This window comes from Mauremys mutica, unplaced genomic scaffold (genome assembly GCF_020497125.1).
Source record: "Mauremys mutica isolate MM-2020 ecotype Southern unplaced genomic scaffold, ASM2049712v1 Super-Scaffold_100329, whole genome shotgun sequence".
Taxonomy (NCBI): Eukaryota; Metazoa; Chordata; order Testudines; family Geoemydidae; genus Mauremys; species Mauremys mutica.
The window spans coordinates 167,831-187,564 of record NW_025423315.1 but is presented as its reverse complement, the minus strand read 5'-3'; the positions used below and the strand labels follow the sequence as shown (position 1 = coordinate 187,564).

The window sequence follows — 19,734 nt, the reverse complement described above, 5'->3', positions numbered from 1 at the left end:
ACCATCGTCAGCCCTGGAGCCAGAGGCATGCTGGAGAGGTCGCTGAAGGCCGCCACCCGCGCGCTCTACGTGGACACCCTGAAGAAAAAGCCGGACCAGGGCAAGGCTTTTGAGGTCACCAGCAAGTGGGACTCCAGCAACCACTTCCTCCCCTCAGGCAGCTTCATCCGTTTCGCCGACTGGCGGTTCATACACCGCGCCCGGCTGAACTGTGTCCCCCTCAACGGAGCCATCCGCCACGGGAACCCGGACAAACGCTGCCGGAGGTGTGGGTATGCCATGGAGACCTTGCCCCATGTCCTGTGCAGCTGCAGACCCCACGGCAGAGCCTGGCAGCTGCGCCACAACGCCGTCCAGGACCGCCTGGTGAAGGCCATCGCCCCGCACCTGGGAGAGATCGCCGTCAATCGCGCCATCCCCGGCACCGACAGCCCGCTGCGCCCGGACATCGTCGTCACGGATGAGGACCGGAAAAAGATCATCCTCGTCGACGTGACGATCCCGTTCGAGAATAGGACCAGGGCCTTCCGCCAAGCCCGAGCCCGCAAACTCGAAAAGTACGCTCCCCTGGCTGACGCCCTGCGAGCAAAGGGCTACGAGGTCTACACCGATGCTCTGATCGTTGGGGCCTTGGGCGCCTGGGACCCCCTTAATGAGCGCGTGCTGCGGACCTGTGGGGTGGGCCGTCGCTACGCGGATGCCTAATGGTCTCGGACGCTATTCGGTGGTCCAGAGACATTTACACAGAGCACGTCACCGGCCACCGTCAATACCAAGTGTGAGCCGGCGTGACTCCACGCACCCGCAAGGGGGAAGAGACCTGTAAACTTCCCCTGCTGGACTTTATCGCCTGAGCCCAGAACCAACCAAACTGAACTCTGCCCTGTGAGGGGCACCCTATCACCATTACCCAGTCCGCTCATTTACTCACGCCCACGACTATCCATAACCTGTTTGTATGAGTGATGTGCCCTCACTGCTTGCTGGCTGTACCTTGAACTCTCCCACCGTATACCCTGCATTGGGGACATGACAGACTGTGTATATGTATATGCTGCCTAACACCAAAGCGCTAACATCCCCCCACAACCTGTATGTTACCCCCAATGACACAATAACTGACGCTTCAAACACTTTGTATCGTTTATTTTAAATATTCTCTAATAAAATTTAAATCTGTTCTTATCAGTTTAATATCTGATAGGTCCTTTATTTAAGGACTGTATATTAAATTGATTTTTGAAACAAAGGGATGGAATAGGAGCTTGCTCTGTCCACTCCATGCATTGACCTGGTATTGCAGTGTCTCCAGGACCAGTGCCTCTCCTTCTGGGGAGAGTTGTCTGGTTAAAAAGCAGAAAAAAGTTTCACTTTAAAGATGCTGATTTGAGAAGATTTTTTTAAAGTAGTTGAAAAATCAGGTCTCTTTATCACTTTGGTTTCTTCATAACAGCATATTGTTAAAATTTCTTGGGAGTGTTTTCTGAGTCTACAGAAGTGAGTTTCTTTGTCTTGCTAGAGGATTGTTTTAAAAGCTGGGATTCTTCTGTATCCTTTGAATCTTTTTAACAATATGAGGGATGAATGCTTTCCAGACTGAGGGTCTGTTTGGGAGATGGTTGGTTGGGGGGGGGGTTGTGTGGGGGGGGGGACACACACACAGATTGGTAATATTCGAGGTCACGTGTATGACTGGATGAGTTACACAGACTTCTCCCCACCCAGCCTACGTTCCATGTATCTTGACTGAGCCTGCCGCCCACCATCCCAGAGCAGAAGCCTGAAGCCTGAGCCCCATCGCACTCCCTCAGTTACAGCCCGGGAGTCTGTGGCCACAATAAAAGCCCCTGGTGGCCACACTTGAGAAATGCTGGAGCTTCAGAGTAAACAAATCCCAGCAGGTTTGTCACTCCCTGTCCCCCACCCTGGGGATTTCCTGCCCTCTCCCACACAGACCAACCTCCCTGGAAGTTCCCACCCCCTATGTATTTACTGCCCTTTCTCCCCGCCAAGGGAACCCGCCAGCAACTCCCTGATAATCCCTCCCTCAACTGGCTCCACGGCAGCCATTTCCCTTCCCCGGCCCCTGGGAGGACGGGATGAGCTGGAGCAAAACATGGATGTTGCGCTGCAGCCTGTTAGGGCAAAAAGGGCAACTGGGGACATGTCAGAACAGGAAATAATTTCCCAGCACAATTCCCCCCAGGCTCTTTCCCTGCACACGAATATTCCAGCTTGTCCTGCATGTGACAGAAACATTCAAATCTAGGGCTGTCAATTAATTGCAATTAACGTATGCAATTAACTTTAAAAAAATCATGATTAATCTGTTTTAATCACACCGTTAACGAGTAGAATACCAATTGAAATTTATTTTTTTGTTTTTCTACATTTTCAATATATTGATTTCAATTACAACACAGAATACAAAGTGTACAGTGCTCACTATATATAGTTTTATTACAAACATTTACACTGTAAAATATAAAGTACTGTAGTGCAATCTCTTTAATGATAAAGTGCAACTTGCATATGTAGATTTTTTTGTTGTTGCATAAGTGCACTCAAAAAGAAAACAATGTAAAACTTTAGAGTCCAGTCAGTCCTACTTCTTTTTCAGCCAATCGCTAAGACAAACAAGTTTGTTTACATTTACTAGAGATAATGCTGCACGAGTCTTATATACGTCACCTAAAAGTGAGAACAGGCTCTCTCATGGCACTTTTGTAGCCAGCGTTGAAAGGTATTAATGTGCCAGATATGCTAACATCCATATGCCTTCATACTTCAACCACCATTCCAGAGGACATGCTTCCATGCTGATAATGCTCGTTAAAAAAATAATACATTAATTTGTGACTGAAGACCTTGATGAAGAACTGTATGTCTCCTGCTCCATGGTTTTATCCACATTCTGCCATATATTTCATTTTATGGCAGTCTTGGGTGATGACACATGTTGTTCACTTTAAGAACACTTTCAATGCAAATTTGACAAAACACAAAGAAAGTATAACATGAGATTTCTAGAGATAGCTACAGCGCTCGACCCAAGGTTTAAGAATCTGAAGAGCCTTCCAAAATCCAAGAGGGACGAGGTGTGAAACATGTTGCAGAAGTCCTCAAAGAGCAACACTCTGATGCGAACACTACAGAACCTGAACCACTCGACAGGAAAATCAATCTTCGGTTGGTGGCATCTGACTCAGATGAGGAATATGAATGTACTTTGGCAGGGGCGGCTCTAGCCATTTCACCACCCCAAGCACAGTGGCACGCCACGGGGGGCGCTCTGCCGGTCGCCTGTCCCGCGGCTCCGGTGGACCTCCCGCAGACGTGCCTGTGGATGCTCCACCCCAGCCGCGGGACCAGCGGACCCTCTGCAGACACGCCTGCGGGAGGTCCACTGGAGCCGCCTGCCGCCCTCCCGGGACCAGCAGAGCGCCCCCCACGGCATGCCACCCCAAGCACGCGCTTGGTGTGCTGGGGTCTGGAGCCACCCCTGTACTTTGGATCGTTATCGAGCAGCACCTGTCATCAGCATGGAAGCATGTCCCTAGCCTCTGATTGCTAGAAGCTGGGAGGGGAGAACAGGGGCTGGAGCTCTCCATGGCCGCCTGGTCTGGTCACTCCCTCTGAAGCCCATAGCCAGGGCCAGCCTTAGGGGTGGGTGACACCAGGGAATTGCCCAGGGGTACCATGGTCAAGGGCAGTGCTGTACGGTAGCAGAGAGGTGTGTGCTGCACGTGTAAAGTCAGAAACTGCTCCCGGCTGGCAGGGGAGAGCTGCTTGGGGTGGTGCCCAGATTTCTTCCTGCTCCCTCCCGGCATAGGAACATGGCAGGGAGGGAGGGGAAGAGAAGGGGGAGAGAGCGGTGATGAGTGGATACTGCTCCCCTCAATGTTCCTCCGGGCCCCCCTAGGGGGCTGCGAGAGGGGGAGCAAGGAGCGACATCAGGGCTCCCTGCCTCCAGGTCACCTTCCCCACCTGGGCTGCATAAGGGGAGGACAGAGAGCAGCAGCCCAGGTGGGGAAGGTGACCTGGAGGCAGGGAGCCCTGATGTCGCTCCTTGCTCCCCCGCTCCTTGCGCCCCCTAGCGATGTGCGGAGGAGCAGTGTTCAGGGGCGGCGGGGGGAGCGAGCAGCAATGCCAGCTACTCCGTCCATCCAGGTCAGTTTCCCCAAGTGGGCACAGGAGGGGGTGCAGGGGTTAGGGGAAAAGGGGGCACAGTGCAGGGATTATGGGTGCGGGAGGAGGCAGGAGTTAGGGGCACTGGAGGGGGGCACAGGGTTAAGGGTGCAGAGCTTGGGGGCACCAGAGGGGGTTCAGGGGTTTGGTGCCAGAGGGGGGCACAGGGATTAGGGGGACAGGAGGAGGCACAAGGGTTAGGGGGCAGGGTGATGGGTGCAGTAGGGGGGTGCAGGGTTGGGGTGTAGGGGTGCCAGAGGTCACAGGTTTAGGGTTCAGGGGGAGCACAGGGTTAGGGTTGTTGGGGGCACAGGGTTAGGGGTGAGGGACGTAGGGGTCCTGGAGGGGGTGCAGGGTTAGGGGAGCCAGAGGTTGGGGATGTAGGGGTTAGGGGTGCTGGAGGGAGTGCAGGGGGGAGCACAGGGTTAGGGGTGCAGAGGTTAGGGGTGCAGAAGGGGGCACAGGGTTAGGGGTGTGGGGGAGGACGCAGGGTGAACAGTGCAGGGTTAGAAGCACAGGAAGGGGCACGGGGCTCTCCTGTGGCCCAACCCCACAGGAGACTGACCCCATATTTAAAGAACAAACCTCTATACTAAGGGCTGCAATATCCACTGGGGTGAGACAAACTGCACCAGCTCCTTGCTGCCAGGCCTGTGAGAGCTCTGACCGTGCGTCTATAAAGGGAACAGCGAATGGAAGTGAAGTGGCTCCGGTTTGCGCTCTGTTAGAGTCCCACCGGGAACAGGGAGCAGAAGTTAAGTTGCCTCCTGTTCTATAACTGATGGGTGGGGGGGCAGCAGGGATTAGGGGCATGGAGAACGGGGGGGCCTGACGGGCGTTGGGCTGCGGGGTTCCCTGCTGCGGGGCTCCCTGCTGCAGCTCCGCAGACTGGAGCCTGCTCCTCCTGTGCAGGGCCAGCTCCAGCTTTTCTGCTGCCCCAAGCAGGAGGGGGGGAAAAGGACAAGCTGTGGCTCTTCGGCGGCAGCTCAACCACACTGCTGCTTCCGCGGCAGTTCGGCGGCGAGTCCTCCCCCACTTCCTCTTTGGCAGCAATTCGGCGGCAGTTCAAAGACTAAGACAGGGAATGAGGGACCCGCCGCCGAATTTCCGCCCAAGACCCAGCGGTGCTGCCCCGATACCGGACGGGCCGCCCCTTTGAACTGGCCACTCCAAGCACCTGCTTGCTACACTGGTGCCTGGAGCCAGCCCTGCTCCCGTGACAAGCAGGGGCTGGTGCAGAGCGTGGCAGGGCAGGGAGATGACATCTCCCCTAAGGGCGGGGCCTTTTCACAGCAAGGGCAGCACCTCCCCGCAGGAGCACAGACCCCACCTGCTCCTCCTGCTTTCTCCTGACACCAGTACCACCCTTCCCAGCACCGCCTCATGGCAGCATCTGCTTCCGGACTCGCACCAGAAACGGGAAGTCTGGGCCGGGCCTGGCAGCGGCTGTCAGGAAATGGAAGCAGGAGACACGACCACTCCCATGGTGCTGTGAGGCCCGTCCTTGCTGGTGGGAGATGGAGGCAGTGGACACTACCACTCCCATGGTGCTGCAGGGTTTTCAGGTGGGCTGCCCCCCCCCCCGCCAGGGTTGGGCTCCAGGGGAGGTTTGGCAGCTTAAGAGACTGGGGGGGGGGGGTTGCTTGGAGGAGGTTTGAGGACCAACAGCGAAGGGGAAGTTGGACACCGCCCAGAATATCAGGGAGACAAGGCAGGTGAGGTGATACCTGTTACTAGACCAGCTTTGGAGCCACACAGGGTCTTCTTCCGGCAGGGGAAAGGTGCTCAGAGCATCACAGTTCAATAGAAGGTGGAACGCTCTGCCCCGAACACCAGACATTCCCCTACTTCCTGGAACAGGGGGGCCTGTCCCCATTGTCCTGTAAACAGCCCCACCATGTAACCCAGAGGTGGCTGCATCTTAGCACCAAGACACCAGTGGTCACTGCTCCAGAGGAGATGGTACATACAGGCCACTGCCCTACGTGGCCCCACAAGTTACTGCCCCAAGAGGTGAGGTACACTCAGGCTACTACTCAAACTGGGCACCTGGGGTCACTGCAGCAATGGTTGGGGGGGATACATGCAGGGCACTGCTGCACGTGGCCACCAGGGGGCACTGCTGCAATGGTGGTGGTGTGGGGGGATGATAAACAGGCCACTGCCTGAAATGGCCACTACCACAATGGTGTGGGGAGGGGGGAGGGAGATACCAATAGGGCACTGCCACACCAGGGCACCACGGGGAGGTCACTGCTCCAATTAGTAGAGATACACATCGGGTAGTGCCCCAGCTGGGTGCCCTACCCCAGAGAGAGAGGGGGCTGGGGAGAGAAGAGGAAATCAAAGGCCACTGCCTCACTTAGCCACCAGGGGTCACTACCTAAATAGGGGAGACACACACACAGGGCACTGCCCCCACCTGACCAGCAGGGGTCACTGCCCCAATTGGGGGATATACAGAGGGTATTGCCCCACGGAGATGCCAGGGATCAGTGCCTGCCATACCTGGCTCAGGGGTAGAGGGGATAGGGTGACCAGATGTCCCGATTTTATAGGGACAGTCCCAATATTCGGGGCTTTTTCTTATGTAGGTGCCTATTACCCTCCACCCCGTCCCGATTCTTCACACTTTCTGTCTGGTCACCCTGGGGTGGGGAGGGAGGGGGCTACACACAGGGCACTGCCCTACTTGGCCACCAGTGCACATCCCTAGTGGGGGAGTGACACACACCAGGAGCAGGGCTCATTGCCACAGAGGGGTTGGAAGATACCCAGGGCACTGCCTGACACGGCCACCCAGGCACCCTGCCACCTTGGGGGAGGTGAAGAACACACCTCAGGCACTGACTCCTCTGGCTACCAGTGCTCACTGGCCCAATGCAGGGGTTGGGGGGATTAAATACACACAGGGGACTGCCCCACCTGGGCAACACGAGTCACCGAGATGAGAGTGGGATACGCAGAGGGCACTGCCCCAATGGCTGATGTACATACAGGGCCCTGCCTCACCTACCCACCAGCGCTCACAGGCGCAATGGCAGTGGTGGGGTCACACAGGCAACTGCCCTCAGTGGCCACCAGGGGGTCGCTGCAGCAATGCTAGGGGGATACATGCCAGGCATTGCTGCCCCTCGCCACCAGGAGTCACTGCTCCTACAAGAAGGCACCTACAGGACACTCCCGTGCCTGGCCAGCAGGGGTCACTATCACTGGGGAGGGGCTATGGGGAAGCAGAGAAAGAGCAACTAACTGCAGTGGGGAAAATCGTCATCTACAGGGGAGAAAGAACGGACTCCGCTAGGACATCGCACCAACTCCGGCCAGGCTGGATACCAGCAAATCGGGGCGGGAGCAGCTCCAGCTAGAGGCTGGGCAGAGGCAGGTGACCTCGGTCTCTGTGCTGAGCAGGCAGCGAGGAGGGACAGGGAACCCCCCGGCCAGGGTCTTGCTGCCCAAGGAGAGGGAGATCTGTGGCAGGCTTTGGAGTAGCTGGTTCAGCAGCCGTGAGCCGCACGCTTGTCCCTGCCTGAGCTCTCCAGGAGCACATAACACACAGGTGTGCACTGGATGTAGGCACCAGTGTAACGACAGGGCCAGACTCTGCTGAGTGCTGCCTGCGAGAGACAGGGGCAGAGTCAGACGGGCAGATGGGGGCAGGAGATGACAGGGCCAGCGGCCATGAGCTGAACCCATCACAAGTCCAGCCTGTGACGTCACCATCCGTCCCTGCAGTTCTCCATCTGTCCCGCTGTCCGTCCAACCCTCAACCTCCCATCCATCCCCAATGTATGCCACACACCCCCCTTCACTCATCTGCCTCACACACTCATCTATTTCCTCATGCATCCTGCTGTCCCTCTGATTGGCCCTGCAGTGCCCAGCACAAGGAGGCATAGTGGACCCTGAGCGAGGCTTTTGGGTGATGCAGTAATGGAGCTAGCGGGTGATAAGGGGGGTTTTGGGCATCTCTAATCCCAGCTCCACTTCTCCTGTGCCCAAAGCCATGACCGCGAGCCCACCCCTCTCAGTCTCAGCCCCCACAGCCCCAAAGACATGACTGGCCACTCACGCTGTGACCCAGTGACAGTAATGAGGTCTCCCCGAAGATAGGGGGTGGGAGGAGCAACCCCCTTATCCTGGCAGGCAGGACACATCCTTCCCAGTATGGCAGAGACCTTGCCCGTGGGCAGATAGACCCAGCTGAGCCCATAGGAGACTGAGGGAGGAGGAGCAGAGGAAAAGGATGAAGGCAACTGAACATGACAGGTGTCCATGAAAGGAGAGAGAGAGAGTTTGAGTGTAAGTTGACCAACACAGAGAGAGAAACCTCGGAGGAAGAAAGAAACTCAGAACAGGGAGTCACCCTCATGGATCCAACTTTCTGCTAGGGAGCACACACCACTCCTGGCCAGAGAGATGATCAGCCCCCGCAAATGGCAGCATCATCTCCCTTGAAGCCACAGCTAGTCCAGAAACCCACACCCAGGTAACGGGACGTCCCTGCCTGGAGCCAGGGGGGCTGTGACCAGAGCCCTCCCCAAACCAGATACTTCTCTCACCGACAGAGACAGCTACTCTCATTCCAGCTGGGCAGGTCTTGCCTGGCATCAACAGGATTCACCCTGTCACTGCTCTCGCTCACTTTCCATCTCACCTCGGGGCTGGACTCCGTCCCCGTGACTCCTTGGTATGAAACACAACACAAGAGGAAAAGAAAAAGCAATGGTGGCGAGGCTCCTCTTCTCGCTACTCCCGCACCCCAGGGCTCCGGCTTCAACCCTCCTCCCATTCTGCCATCACAGCTACAATCAGAAATCTGAGCCCGGGGCTCACACCTGGTTGTCTCCCCAATCCTTGGCGCTGTCCAGCATGTATCCCTCCACAGAAGTCACCTGGCCTCGTCTTAGACTCCATCTTCCTATTGCTCTTCTCCTTCCCAGAGCTCCTGCTTTGCTCCTCAGACCTGTCTGTCCTCAGCGCTGCAGGCAGAGGGGAAGGGGCATGATGGGAACACACACACCCCATTCCAGACACCACGCAGCATTCACCGGGCTACCAAACCTCGTCATCTTTGGCCAAAACCCCACCCCACCCCGAGGGAGCAAAAAGCCTTTGTGAGCTCAGCACCCACAAGCCAGGAAAAGATTAACACCCACACCCAGCCCAGCCAGAGTGGGAGCTTCCCCCACTTCCCGGCCACAGGTCCACGGGGCTCATGGATGGAAGAGTTTGGTGGGCTGTGGGGGCCCCTGAAGAACTAGCTCAGCGTGTGAATGAGTGACTGGGATGTATGTGGGGGCCGGACTGTGGGTTGGGGTGTCCAGGGGGACCCACGGGAAGGGACTAGGGGGATTAGGGATAGAGGAAGGTGGGGATACCAAGGTGCATTGTGGGAATGTGGGATTTAGAGAGCCCAGAGTGGATGGGTGGGGGCGGGTTGGAGGACCCCACAGTGGCTGAAAAGGGGAACCCGGCAGGTTTGGGGGTAGCAGAGATTGGAGATGAGGAACCTCACACCCTGGGGATGGACTGGGGGAGTGGGGGGATGGGAAATTGGGGCCCAGCCATGGGGAAATGGGCTGGAATCAATTAGGGGCGGGGCGATGAGGGGGAGGAGGAGGTCGGGGGTGGGGCGATGAGGACGGGGGGTGCGAAGGGAAAGGCCGGGCAGAGCAGACAGGGTTGGGGAGGGGACGCCAGGGGCGGGGCTGGCGGGAGGGTCACAGCGGGGGGGGGGACACTGCGGGAGCAGGTTGGGGGAGGGCTGAAGGCTTGTGGGGCTGCCAGGCTGGGGGGCGGGTGAAGCCCTTTCACTCCGCGCTGCCTCTGCCCTGTGCCCCCCCCGGCCCGGCTCCCACGCGGCATTCGAATCCCAACGGCCGCAGCGCGCGCCCGGGGGGGGGGGGGCAGCGAAGCCTCTGGGCGAGGGAACCGGGGCCTCCCCCCACGCACTGAGTCCCGGTCCCGCGCTCTCTCCACCAATCAGGGAGCGGGGAGGGACACGGCGAAGTGACGAGTTACGGCCCCTCCTCCAATAGAGGCCGCGTGTGAGAGAGAGAGCGAGAGAGAGAGAGAGAGAGAGAGAGAGAGAACTACGCTTCCCAGTGTGCACCGGGCGGGGCGTTGTCTGAGCAAATTTTCCGTCACTTCTGCTCTGAGACGAGCCAGGAACTACAACTCCCAGCCTGCCCCGGTGCGCCTCCGTCCTCTCCAGCCCAGGTAAGGGCGGGTCCCTGGGTCAACCTGACACCTCCCCCCCAACGCAACTCCTCATCCCCGCCCCGCCCCCCAGAAAGCCCCGGCCCCGCCTGCTTCTCCCTTGGCCTCGTCTTTCCCCACTCGGGGGCGGGGCTGGGAGCCAGGACTCCTGGGTTCTCCCCCCAGCTCTGGGAGGGGAGTGGGGCAGGGGTTTGGGTTCCTGCTGCCCTCGCGGCGACCAGCAGACACTCCAACCAGGCGCTGGGTGTGCTGGTGCCTGCAGCCCCCCCAGTTCCAGCCCCTCTGCCCAGGCAGCTCCCCCAGCCTGACACACACACCCAGCCCCTGCACCCGCCCCACCCCAGGGCTCCTCAGCCCAGAGGGGAGCCCCCCGGCTGAGTGGGGCAGCAGAACCCCCCGAAATTACCTTGGGACCAGCATGATCTGTCCCCGCCCTGCCCTGCTCCGCATGTATTCGGAGTGAGTCAGTTTCCCTGTCCCAAGGTGTGTCCTGCCCTGTGTCCCTTCTCCTCCCCAGTTCCCTCCAAACCACCCCATTTCCACTGCACCCTGGGCTGGGTCTCTGCCAACCCCCCTTCTCCCCTCCTGCCGCCAATATCTCCCTGCCCTTACAGGTCTATGGGGCTGGATCCCTCCCACCCCCCTTCTCCCCTCATTTCCTGCCTCTGGGGGGTCTATGGAGATGGGTGTCTTCTCTGCCATCCCCTCTCCTGCCCCCCCATATCCCGCTGCCTCTATGGGGCTGGGTGTCTCCCCCCTCCATCCCCTCCGCTGCCCCCAATATCCCTCTGGGGCTCTGTGGGGCTGGGGCTCTCTCCCTGCCCCTGTGCTCCCCCTGCACAGCATGTCCTGGGAGTGACTCAGATTCGCTGGACCAACATTTCACACACCCCACCCCCACCCGACATGTCTCCCTCCACCCCACCCCATTTCTCCTGCACCCCAGGCTGGGTCTCTGCTAATCCCCCTTCTCCCCTCCTGACCCCAAGATCCCGGCCCCTGCAGGTCTATGGGGCTGGGTCTCTCCCTCCCCCCTTCTCCCCCCATCCCCTCATCCCTTCCCCCAATATCTCCCTGCCCCAGGCTGTCTATGGGGCTGGGTCTCTCTCTGAAACCCCGCCCCCAGCGCGGGGCTCACAGACAATCCCCGCGCGGTGGCTGTGACGTGCGGTGACGTAATCAGTCCCCACAGGTAACTCATTCACTGGAGACCAAAACCACAGAAGGTGTCACGTGTCCATGGGCGGGGCTATGCAGATGAGCAGTATCTGGCGGCAGGACGGAGAGCAGCGAGAGGAACCGAAGGAGCCCGGCGGAGAGAATTCTCTGCGTGTGGACAGAATCCGGTGTGGGGAGTTCGTGCTGTGGGTGCCTGAACCGGAGTCACTTCGGGGCAGTGATTGCCACTGAGCTACATATTGACCAAAGGCGTGTGAATGGGGTGTGGTGCCTGGCGGGGAGCAGCTCATGGTGATAAGGAAAGCAGTGGGAGCAGCAGATCCTGTCCTAGCAGTGCTTTGTGGGGATGTGGGGGTTTCTTTGCAACCATGAGTGGGATTGTTGTGGGTGCAACTAGACCCCCGCCCCCCTTCTCTGGTGGGGTGGGGCTTCTACTGTCTGCCTTGGGGAGGGGGAGGTCCATGATGTCACAGCCCATGGTGGAGGGGAGGTTGAATCATGTTTCTGAAGTGGGAAAGCAACTTCCCCCGCTCCCACTCACTCTCCACTAGGGGGCTGTGCTTGGATTTCTAGGGAGGGGAGCACAAGAAAAAACAGTCTCCCCTATGGAACCCAGGAGTCCTAGCTCCCAGTCCCCCTGCTCTAGACCCCCTCCACTCCCAGGACCAGGGGTAGAACCCAGGGGTCCTGGTGCCCAGCCCCCTCCTGCTCTGACCACTAGACCCCACTCCCCTCCCAGGGTGGTGCAGGGGTCACTGGGTCGGTGTCTCAGCTCTGCTAAGGGCCTTGACTGATTTTCCCAAGTGCTTCCTTCTGAATCCAGCACATCTGCCCCCCGCCCCACCCGGTCACTGCTCACCCCCATGTGGGGGCACCAGCACTGTGCCGGGTCGTGATGGGAAATTGTCCAAGCTGGCCCAGGAGAGACGTGTGTGTCCCTGCTGCCCCCTGCTGGTGGGGATGAGCCACACTCTGTGTGTGTGTGTGTGTGTGTGTGTGTGTGTGTGTGTGTGTGTGTGTGTGTGGTGGCTTTGCATAATTTTGTATCCTGCAGCAAGTGACACACACACATTGATGCAGAAAGGGACTCACACAATCCCAAGAACACTCACACACAACACACCCAGAGGGGCATGCTAGCCCAACCCCGAAAGAGAGAAACAATCACACCCCGAGCCACACTCACAATCACACACACCCACCAGAATATTCGCAATTGTGCTCAGAGACACAACCGCACACAGTTCACTCCCACTGCTCCCAACACAAGGACCTCCTGCCCCACACAGCGTGTGCCGAGGCCTGTGGAACTCACTGACACTGGACAGCTACCCATGAGAATGGACCTTTCCAGGAGACCAATAGACATGGCCATGGCGACAGAGGGGGCTGGGCTCCCAGGGTCTGACCCGGGCTGAGACTGGTTCTTACTTAGAGGGGTCTATCCAGCAGGGGGCAGCGTGACCCACACACAAACCCACCAGAAGCCCCTTTCTTAGCGGGTCTCCCAGGCCATCCCCCACCCTGCCCTGGTTGGGTAACAAAGGGGCAGTACGGACCCTGGGCTGTGTCACAACCCGGCCCCAGCCCCTCGCTCCCACACGCTGGTGAGTTGGGTTACTGCCGAGGGATTGCACGAGAGAGAGTCAGAGCCAGGGAGAGAACCCAGGAGTCCTGGCTCTTCCCCTGACACACACCCTAACCACTGGCTCCCACTCCCCTCCCAGGGCTGGAGATAGAACCCAGGAATTCTGACCACCAGCCCCCCTCCCCCGTTCTGACCACTAGACCCCACACTCCCCTTTTAGTTTTTAGGCTCGCAGCCTCTTCTATCCACCCACCCCACCTGTCCATCCCTTTGCTGCATGTTTCTGGGGTGTCACCCCTGCTCTGCATTCCCCCAGAGCAGCCCAAGGTTTTTCCTCCCCACAACCACACATCCTCTCCCCCTCGTGCTGGATCGTCTGCTTGGCCCCCTGCCCCCTCTCGGGGTGCACTGTGCGGTGTGGCTGGGGATTGTGCAATGGTCCAGCACCAGGCAACACAGAACGGACACCACATGCCCTGCCCCACCTCACCTGAGCTGCTCTCCAGGTGCATCGCAGCCCAGTGCCCCGCACCTTGGCACTCCTGCCCCACAGGGAGTGAACTGCAGCCCCCGCCACACTCCGCAGAGGGGAGAAGGGTCAGGCCAGCCAGCCCTTGTAACATGGGGAAATCACCACCGGGGTCGACGGTATGGGGGCTGTGACATACAGAGAAACAGTTGTTGCGCCGAAAGAGGGCAGCAGAGCACACACACACACACACACAATTGCAAACATACACAAACACATGCATGAATGCAGGCACACACACGTGCTAATATACACAAACACCCACACAAATCCAGCCAACATCAACACAACTGCTAACAGATGCAAACACATCACAAATCCAGCCACATGAACACACACACTTGCACAGACACAAACAAAACCCCCACAGCTGTAATAACACCCCCCCACCCAACGCCTCACAGAAAACCACACAAACACATGCAGAAATCCATCCATACACTCACACACACACACTCCATCCCTATTCTGTGCACACACCTTGAGTCACTGCGACAATGAATACGTCAATTGGATGGGGGGCCCAGCACCATGGCTATTCCCTTCCCCCCAGGGCTCACAGGGGGTGGTTTGGGGGGGCACAGGGGGCATGATCCAGTGCCAGCCAAGGGGGGGTTAGAGATGGGATGGGGGCCGTGGTTTCTGTACCACCCAGTTCCTGACACAGGCTCCTTCCAGGATTTGCATTTCTTGGTAGTTTTCACCCCATCATCGCTTCCTGCCCAGCCCCCTCCTGCTGTGCAAGGTGGTTCGGGGGGGGGAGGGGGGGAGGGGGGATGGGAAGAACCCAGGAGTCCTGGCTCCCATCCCCACCTGTGCTAACGTACGAGACTCCACTCTAGCCCCAGCGCTGGGACTGGAACCTAGGAGTCCTGACACCCATCTTCCTTTTCTCTAACCACTAGACCCCACTCCTGCCCTTTTGGGAAGCCAGGACTCCTGGGTTCTGTCCCCAACTCTGGGAGCAGAGTGGGGTCTAGTGGTTAGAGCAGGAGGAGCCAGGAGTCCTGGGTTTTACTCTCACTGCTGCTGTGTGACACTGGGCCTCTGTTTCTCCTCCCACTTTTTGGGTGTGGAGCCTGTAAACTCTCTGGGGCATGGCCTGTCTCTCGCTGTGTCTGGGCAGCGCCTGGCCCAAAGGGGGCCTTGATTCTGCCCCGGTGTCTGTAGGTGCTGCTGTTGTACAGATAAATAATCATGGTACTAGAAGCTGTGGCAGTGCATGAGTGCACCACCATTGCCGTGCAAGGGCTAAATGTGATTCTTATCCTTGTGACACACACACCCCCGTGCACCCTTTCTCCCCCACCCCGCCGGCTCCCTGATTCTCCACCCTGAGCCCCTTGTGCCACTGCCCTTGTCAACAGCAGCGCAGAAAGCCCTAGTGCCAAAAGAAGATTGGGGGGGGGGGAAGCTTTGCAAAAATCGGTCACACCAATAGGAAACCAGCCCCAGCAGTTTGTGACATCACTTCCCAAAATCACACACACACACACACACACACACACACCCCACCCTGCTCAAACCGCCCCCTTTGCCAATGCACCACCTCACCTCGTCCAGGGATGTCTAGGTGGGAAGCTCCATGTGGAGCTGCCTGCCAGTTGCCAGTGCACTCAGCCTCACTTGGCAAGTAACAAAAGGGATCGAGTGGCCGTCCAGTTTCTGGAGAGTGGCTGACAACGCCCGACCTTCTGCCCCGAGGAGAAACTGACGTGAGACAAGGCAGGGGAGGTCATTCTTGTATTGGACCAACTTCCGGTGGGGAGAGAGCGAGAGAGAAGCGAAATGCAAGCTGCACTCTTTCCCCAGCAGCAGGTGGGCCACGTCGTCTCTCTGATGGCCTGGCTTCCCGGGACGGGACCCGCTACAACTTAGACAATTTTTTACCTCAAGGTTCCCAAGACACAGACAAGGTTTTCATCTCGAGGCCAAAAGACCAAAAACATCAAGACACTTGATCACGGCCTTGGATAGACCAAGATTTAAAAGTTTATTAGAAAATATTTGAAAATGAACGATACAGAGAGTTGAAACGTCAGATATTGGTCATCGGGGGTGACATACAGAGTATAGGGCAATTTTAGTTTTAAATGTTTATTAGAAAATGTTTAAGAATAGATAATACAGAGAGTTTGTAACATCAGTTACTGGTCATCAGGGGTGACATACAGAGTATAGGGGGATGCTAGTACTTTGGTATTGGACAGCACATAACTTATACAGTGTGCAATGTCCCCAATGTGGGGTATACTGTGGGTGAGTTCAAGATACAGTCAGCAAGCAGTGAGGGTACATCACGCATACAACAGTTAAAGACAGTCATAGGTATAAATAAGCAAGCCAGGTAATGGGGATAGAATGACCCTCACATGGCAAAGTTAAGGTCTGTCGCACTCGATCTGAGCACACTACACCCCATCTGAGCTCAAAGAGCTGAGCACGCAAGAGCGGCGGCCCGGGCGGGCAGGGGGAGGGGCCCGAGCGGAGGGGCGGAGCCGCGTGAGCAGGTATGCAGATCTGTGTGCGAGCAGAGCATCGTGGGAGCGGACGCAGGCTGCCAGGCAGGGCCCGACTTTGGCACCGGGAACTCGGGGTGGGGAAGGGACGGTCTCCGGGGGCCGCGTCGGGGCAGCTGTCGGCAGTGGGGGCCGGTGTGGGCGAGGCCGGCGGTGGGGGCGCGGCGGTCCGCCCCGTGTGTTATAAGTGCGGGGCGAGCGAGGGCGGGCGGCGGCCGGGCAGCAGGAACTCATACTTACCTGGCAGGGGAGATACCATCATCACGAAGGTGGTTTTCCTAGAAAGAAGCTCATCCATTGCACTGCGGGTGTGCTGACCCCTGTGATTTCCCCAAACGCGAGAAACTCAACTGCATAATTTTTGGTAGTGGGGGACTACGTTTGCGCTCTCCCCTGGTGATTGGTTTGAACAACGAAAAACAGACAGTGGGCTGTTTAGGCTTAGTGCAGTGGAAAGCAGATTCTCAGGAAAGCAGTTGTCAGTCTGGGCCTTTGGGAGTGCTCTTTTCCACAGGCCCTGTACTTCTAGATATCTTTGTCACCCGTTCCTCTTTGTAAGCAAAGCTCAGCTCTGAAACTTTACTTGGGTCTTATAAGGCTCTCTCTGTGTTCTTGGCTTTCCCCTGGTCTTTTGCAGCTGATCTGCTCTCTAGTCTGCTTTCGGGGGGCTTAGACGGGTGCCTTCCTTGGCTCTAAGGGGAGCTGCCTGCCTGCTCTGCTTCTTTCCCTGCTTGTAGCTTCTTGCCCGGCCCTTCTTCTTGGGCTCTTCCTCCTTTGACGGGAGGACGGCCTGTCCAAAACGCCTGTCCCACCTGGTCTCCTCGTCCAACAGGCAGCCTCGCCCCCTGCCCTGGGGCCGCTTTGGCTTTCGCTGTCTGTTCCTGTCTCTGTGCTACGGAGACTAGGCTGTCACAACCCCGTGCTGGAGGAGGGCTTTCCGTCGCTTGAGGCCCACCCGCCACCTCCCCGAATGCCCTTAGCTACGCTGCGGGTTAGGGCGGCGTGGCCGCGTCGCCCAGGAGCGGGTTTTCCCTTTTGCACACCTCTGACGGACGGAGCTGTTTTGACTTAACTGTTCAGCACGCACCGACCCTCGTGCCTGGGCTGCACGGGGAACGTAAATCGGCGCGGCTACATCAGTCCGCGCCTTGGTCGGAAGAATTCTTCCGTCGACCTAGCTCCCGCCTTTCGGGGAGGTGGATGGCCGGCACCAACGAGGAAAACCCTCTCCAGGACCCTTCTCCGGGAACAGTGCCCTTCCGTTTGGGGAGATTATGCTGCTTTAAAAAAGAGAAATTGTTTAACTGCCTTTCTCTGAGGCAAGGTTGACTTTGTATTGCTTCCCTCGTGGCTCCTTATAGCAGTTGCGTTCTGAAATCTTTAGGGTTTGACTTCATTTATGATGAAATCTTGCTGTAACTTTATTCTAATTTTCAATGAGTAACTAGACTTGAGCTGTTTGGTTTGTTAGTGGAGGATTGTTTAAAAACCTGGGATTCCACTTTCGGCTGCCTTTCCATTACATTTCCTCTGAAAGCCCACCGAAAGCCTCCACTTCCCACATAACTCTCTCAAACCTGCAGTCATCAGGCATACAGAAGATGCTTACAGTTTCACTCCATACGAGTCCAGTTCCTCGCTGTTTCCTGTCTAACCACTGCACACATATGGTATCCCCTCCCTACCCGGAGCTGCTTCCTGGCTTTTGCGCTCAGGACAGGAAAACGAGAATGGAGAGGTAAGCTGTGCAGGGAACTCTTCCTCAGCTCGCACTCCACTCCCCAAGGGCCTTTCGAGGTCTTCTACGGACTTCAGGTTTCATTTGATTTCCAAGGTTTATGGGCTCATTAATTAGCCATCTCTCCTAATGCAGGGATCCTACGGGTCAGACCAAAGATCGATGGCCCAAGAGAGCTAAGAAACAGAAATAAAGGTGAGCGCTAGGCGTTACATTCAGATGAGCATCCAGAATCTGACTGTGCCCTGGCATGTTCAACGCTGCCGAAAAGAAGGAGCTCGTCAGGTCCCTCTGCTAGCACCCAAATCTGGTGGCTAGTCGGTCTGCTTGGAAATAAGGAAAAGGAAAAGAATTAAAGGAGTCAGGCAATAACAAGGAAATGAAGAGGTTTGTCGAACGGGTTCTGTCTGATTTACTGTCTTCCCAGCTACCCGTCCAAGTTAAAGACCTAGCCCAGTATCCTGTCTGCTGACAGCGGCCAATGCCAGGTGCCCCATACTATACTTTTTTCATACTATAGAAAAGCTTCAGCCAGTGACACCAGCTCAGGGAGCACTCTTCTGTTTTTCTCACAGCAGGCAACAGCCTTGCCAAAGCAAAGCCTTAAAAAATTGGGTACAAACTCATAAACATGCCTCTCCACGGAAATCTTTAGTAAAAGGCGAAAGATTTATACGAATTGAAAAGAAAGCAGAGTATGTAGAACACGCGGCAGAAGCGCCGCCGGGGCAACCACCTACGCTCCCAAAAGTCAGGGTGACTACTCTCCCAGCCCGTGTCAAGGCCTTTTGGGGCTGATGTCATTTGCATGGTTACACCCACCCCGGATTGCATGATGGGAGTGCTTGTCCAAACGGTCATTTCAGCTGCTGCGATATCCCCAGTCTCTTTGTTATTGGGTCAGGAGTAATGCAGTGTATTTTACTGTTGATTTTGGATCAAGGACAGAGTAACTGTACCTGGCATTTGAGGCCTGAGAGCATCACCCTCTCCTTAAAAGTACTCACCATTAAGGGGTATGGGTTCCTAACGGCCACTCATGGTGGGAGGTAGGAATGGATGTTTGTTGGCGCTTTGCAGGTGGTGTTGATGTTCTTTTTGCTGTTGCTGGTGTGGAAAGACAGAGGTGGTTTCGAATCTCTTAAAATTGTTGTTTAGTGCTGCAGTTGCTTACCCTAAGCTTATGCCTTTAGATTTCTTTCACGGTGTATTTTAGTCCTCAGAGGTAAAAGGTGTGTTGTTATGGAGTGAAGTAATAAACATCAGTTGCAGAGGTGGTGTATCTGCCCCCCCATCCCAGAGTCCAGAATTTGCATAAACCCACCCACTGTCCTGTGATTAACAATCTCGCTCTGCTAACTCTTCCAGCAAAACAGGCCAAAGAACGTGTATGCGAGCGCCTTACCACAGCCCCGTTGCTCTTTTCGGTTCCTTCCCACAGAACTTTCGCTCCATACCAGTCCAGTTTCTTGCTGCACCTTATAGACTAACAGACGTTTTGCAGCATGAGCTTTCGTGGGTGAATACCCACTTCTTCAGATGCAAGGTGTTGCTTTTACAGATCCAGACTAACACGGCTACCCCTCTGATACTTGACAGTTTCTTGCTGTTGCTTGTCTAACCACTGCATACATGTGCTATACCGTACCCTGAGCTGATTCCCGGCTTTTGTGCTCAATACACCCTGGTCCCTCCGTGTCTCTGTGGCGCAATGGGTCAGCGCGTTCGGCTGTTAACCGAAAGGATGGTGGTTTGAGCCCACCCAGGGTCG

The 19,734-nt window shown here is 56.7% G+C and overlaps 4 non-coding genes across 4 annotated transcripts; 3 read left to right on the top strand and 1 right to left on the bottom strand.

The window, feature by feature from the left end:
- Window positions 1–1,143: 1,143 nt before the first annotated feature.
- LOC123360898 lies at window positions 1,144–1,328 on the top strand. Its single transcript, XR_006576086.1, has one exon. It is a non-coding gene; the product is annotated as a U2 spliceosomal RNA (small nuclear RNA).
- Window positions 1,329–16,457: 15,129 nt separating this feature from the next.
- Window positions 16,458–16,621, top strand: LOC123360896. The gene has a single exon (XR_006576084.1). It is a non-coding gene; the product is annotated as a U1 spliceosomal RNA (small nuclear RNA).
- A 1,925-nt stretch (window positions 16,622–18,546) lies between these two features.
- Window positions 18,547–18,662, bottom strand: LOC123360900. The gene has a single exon (XR_006576087.1). It is a non-coding gene; the product is annotated as a U5 spliceosomal RNA (small nuclear RNA).
- A 998-nt stretch (window positions 18,663–19,660) lies between these two features.
- TRNAN-GUU lies at window positions 19,661–19,734 on the top strand. Its single transcript has one exon. It is a non-coding gene; the product is annotated as a tRNA-Asn (tRNA).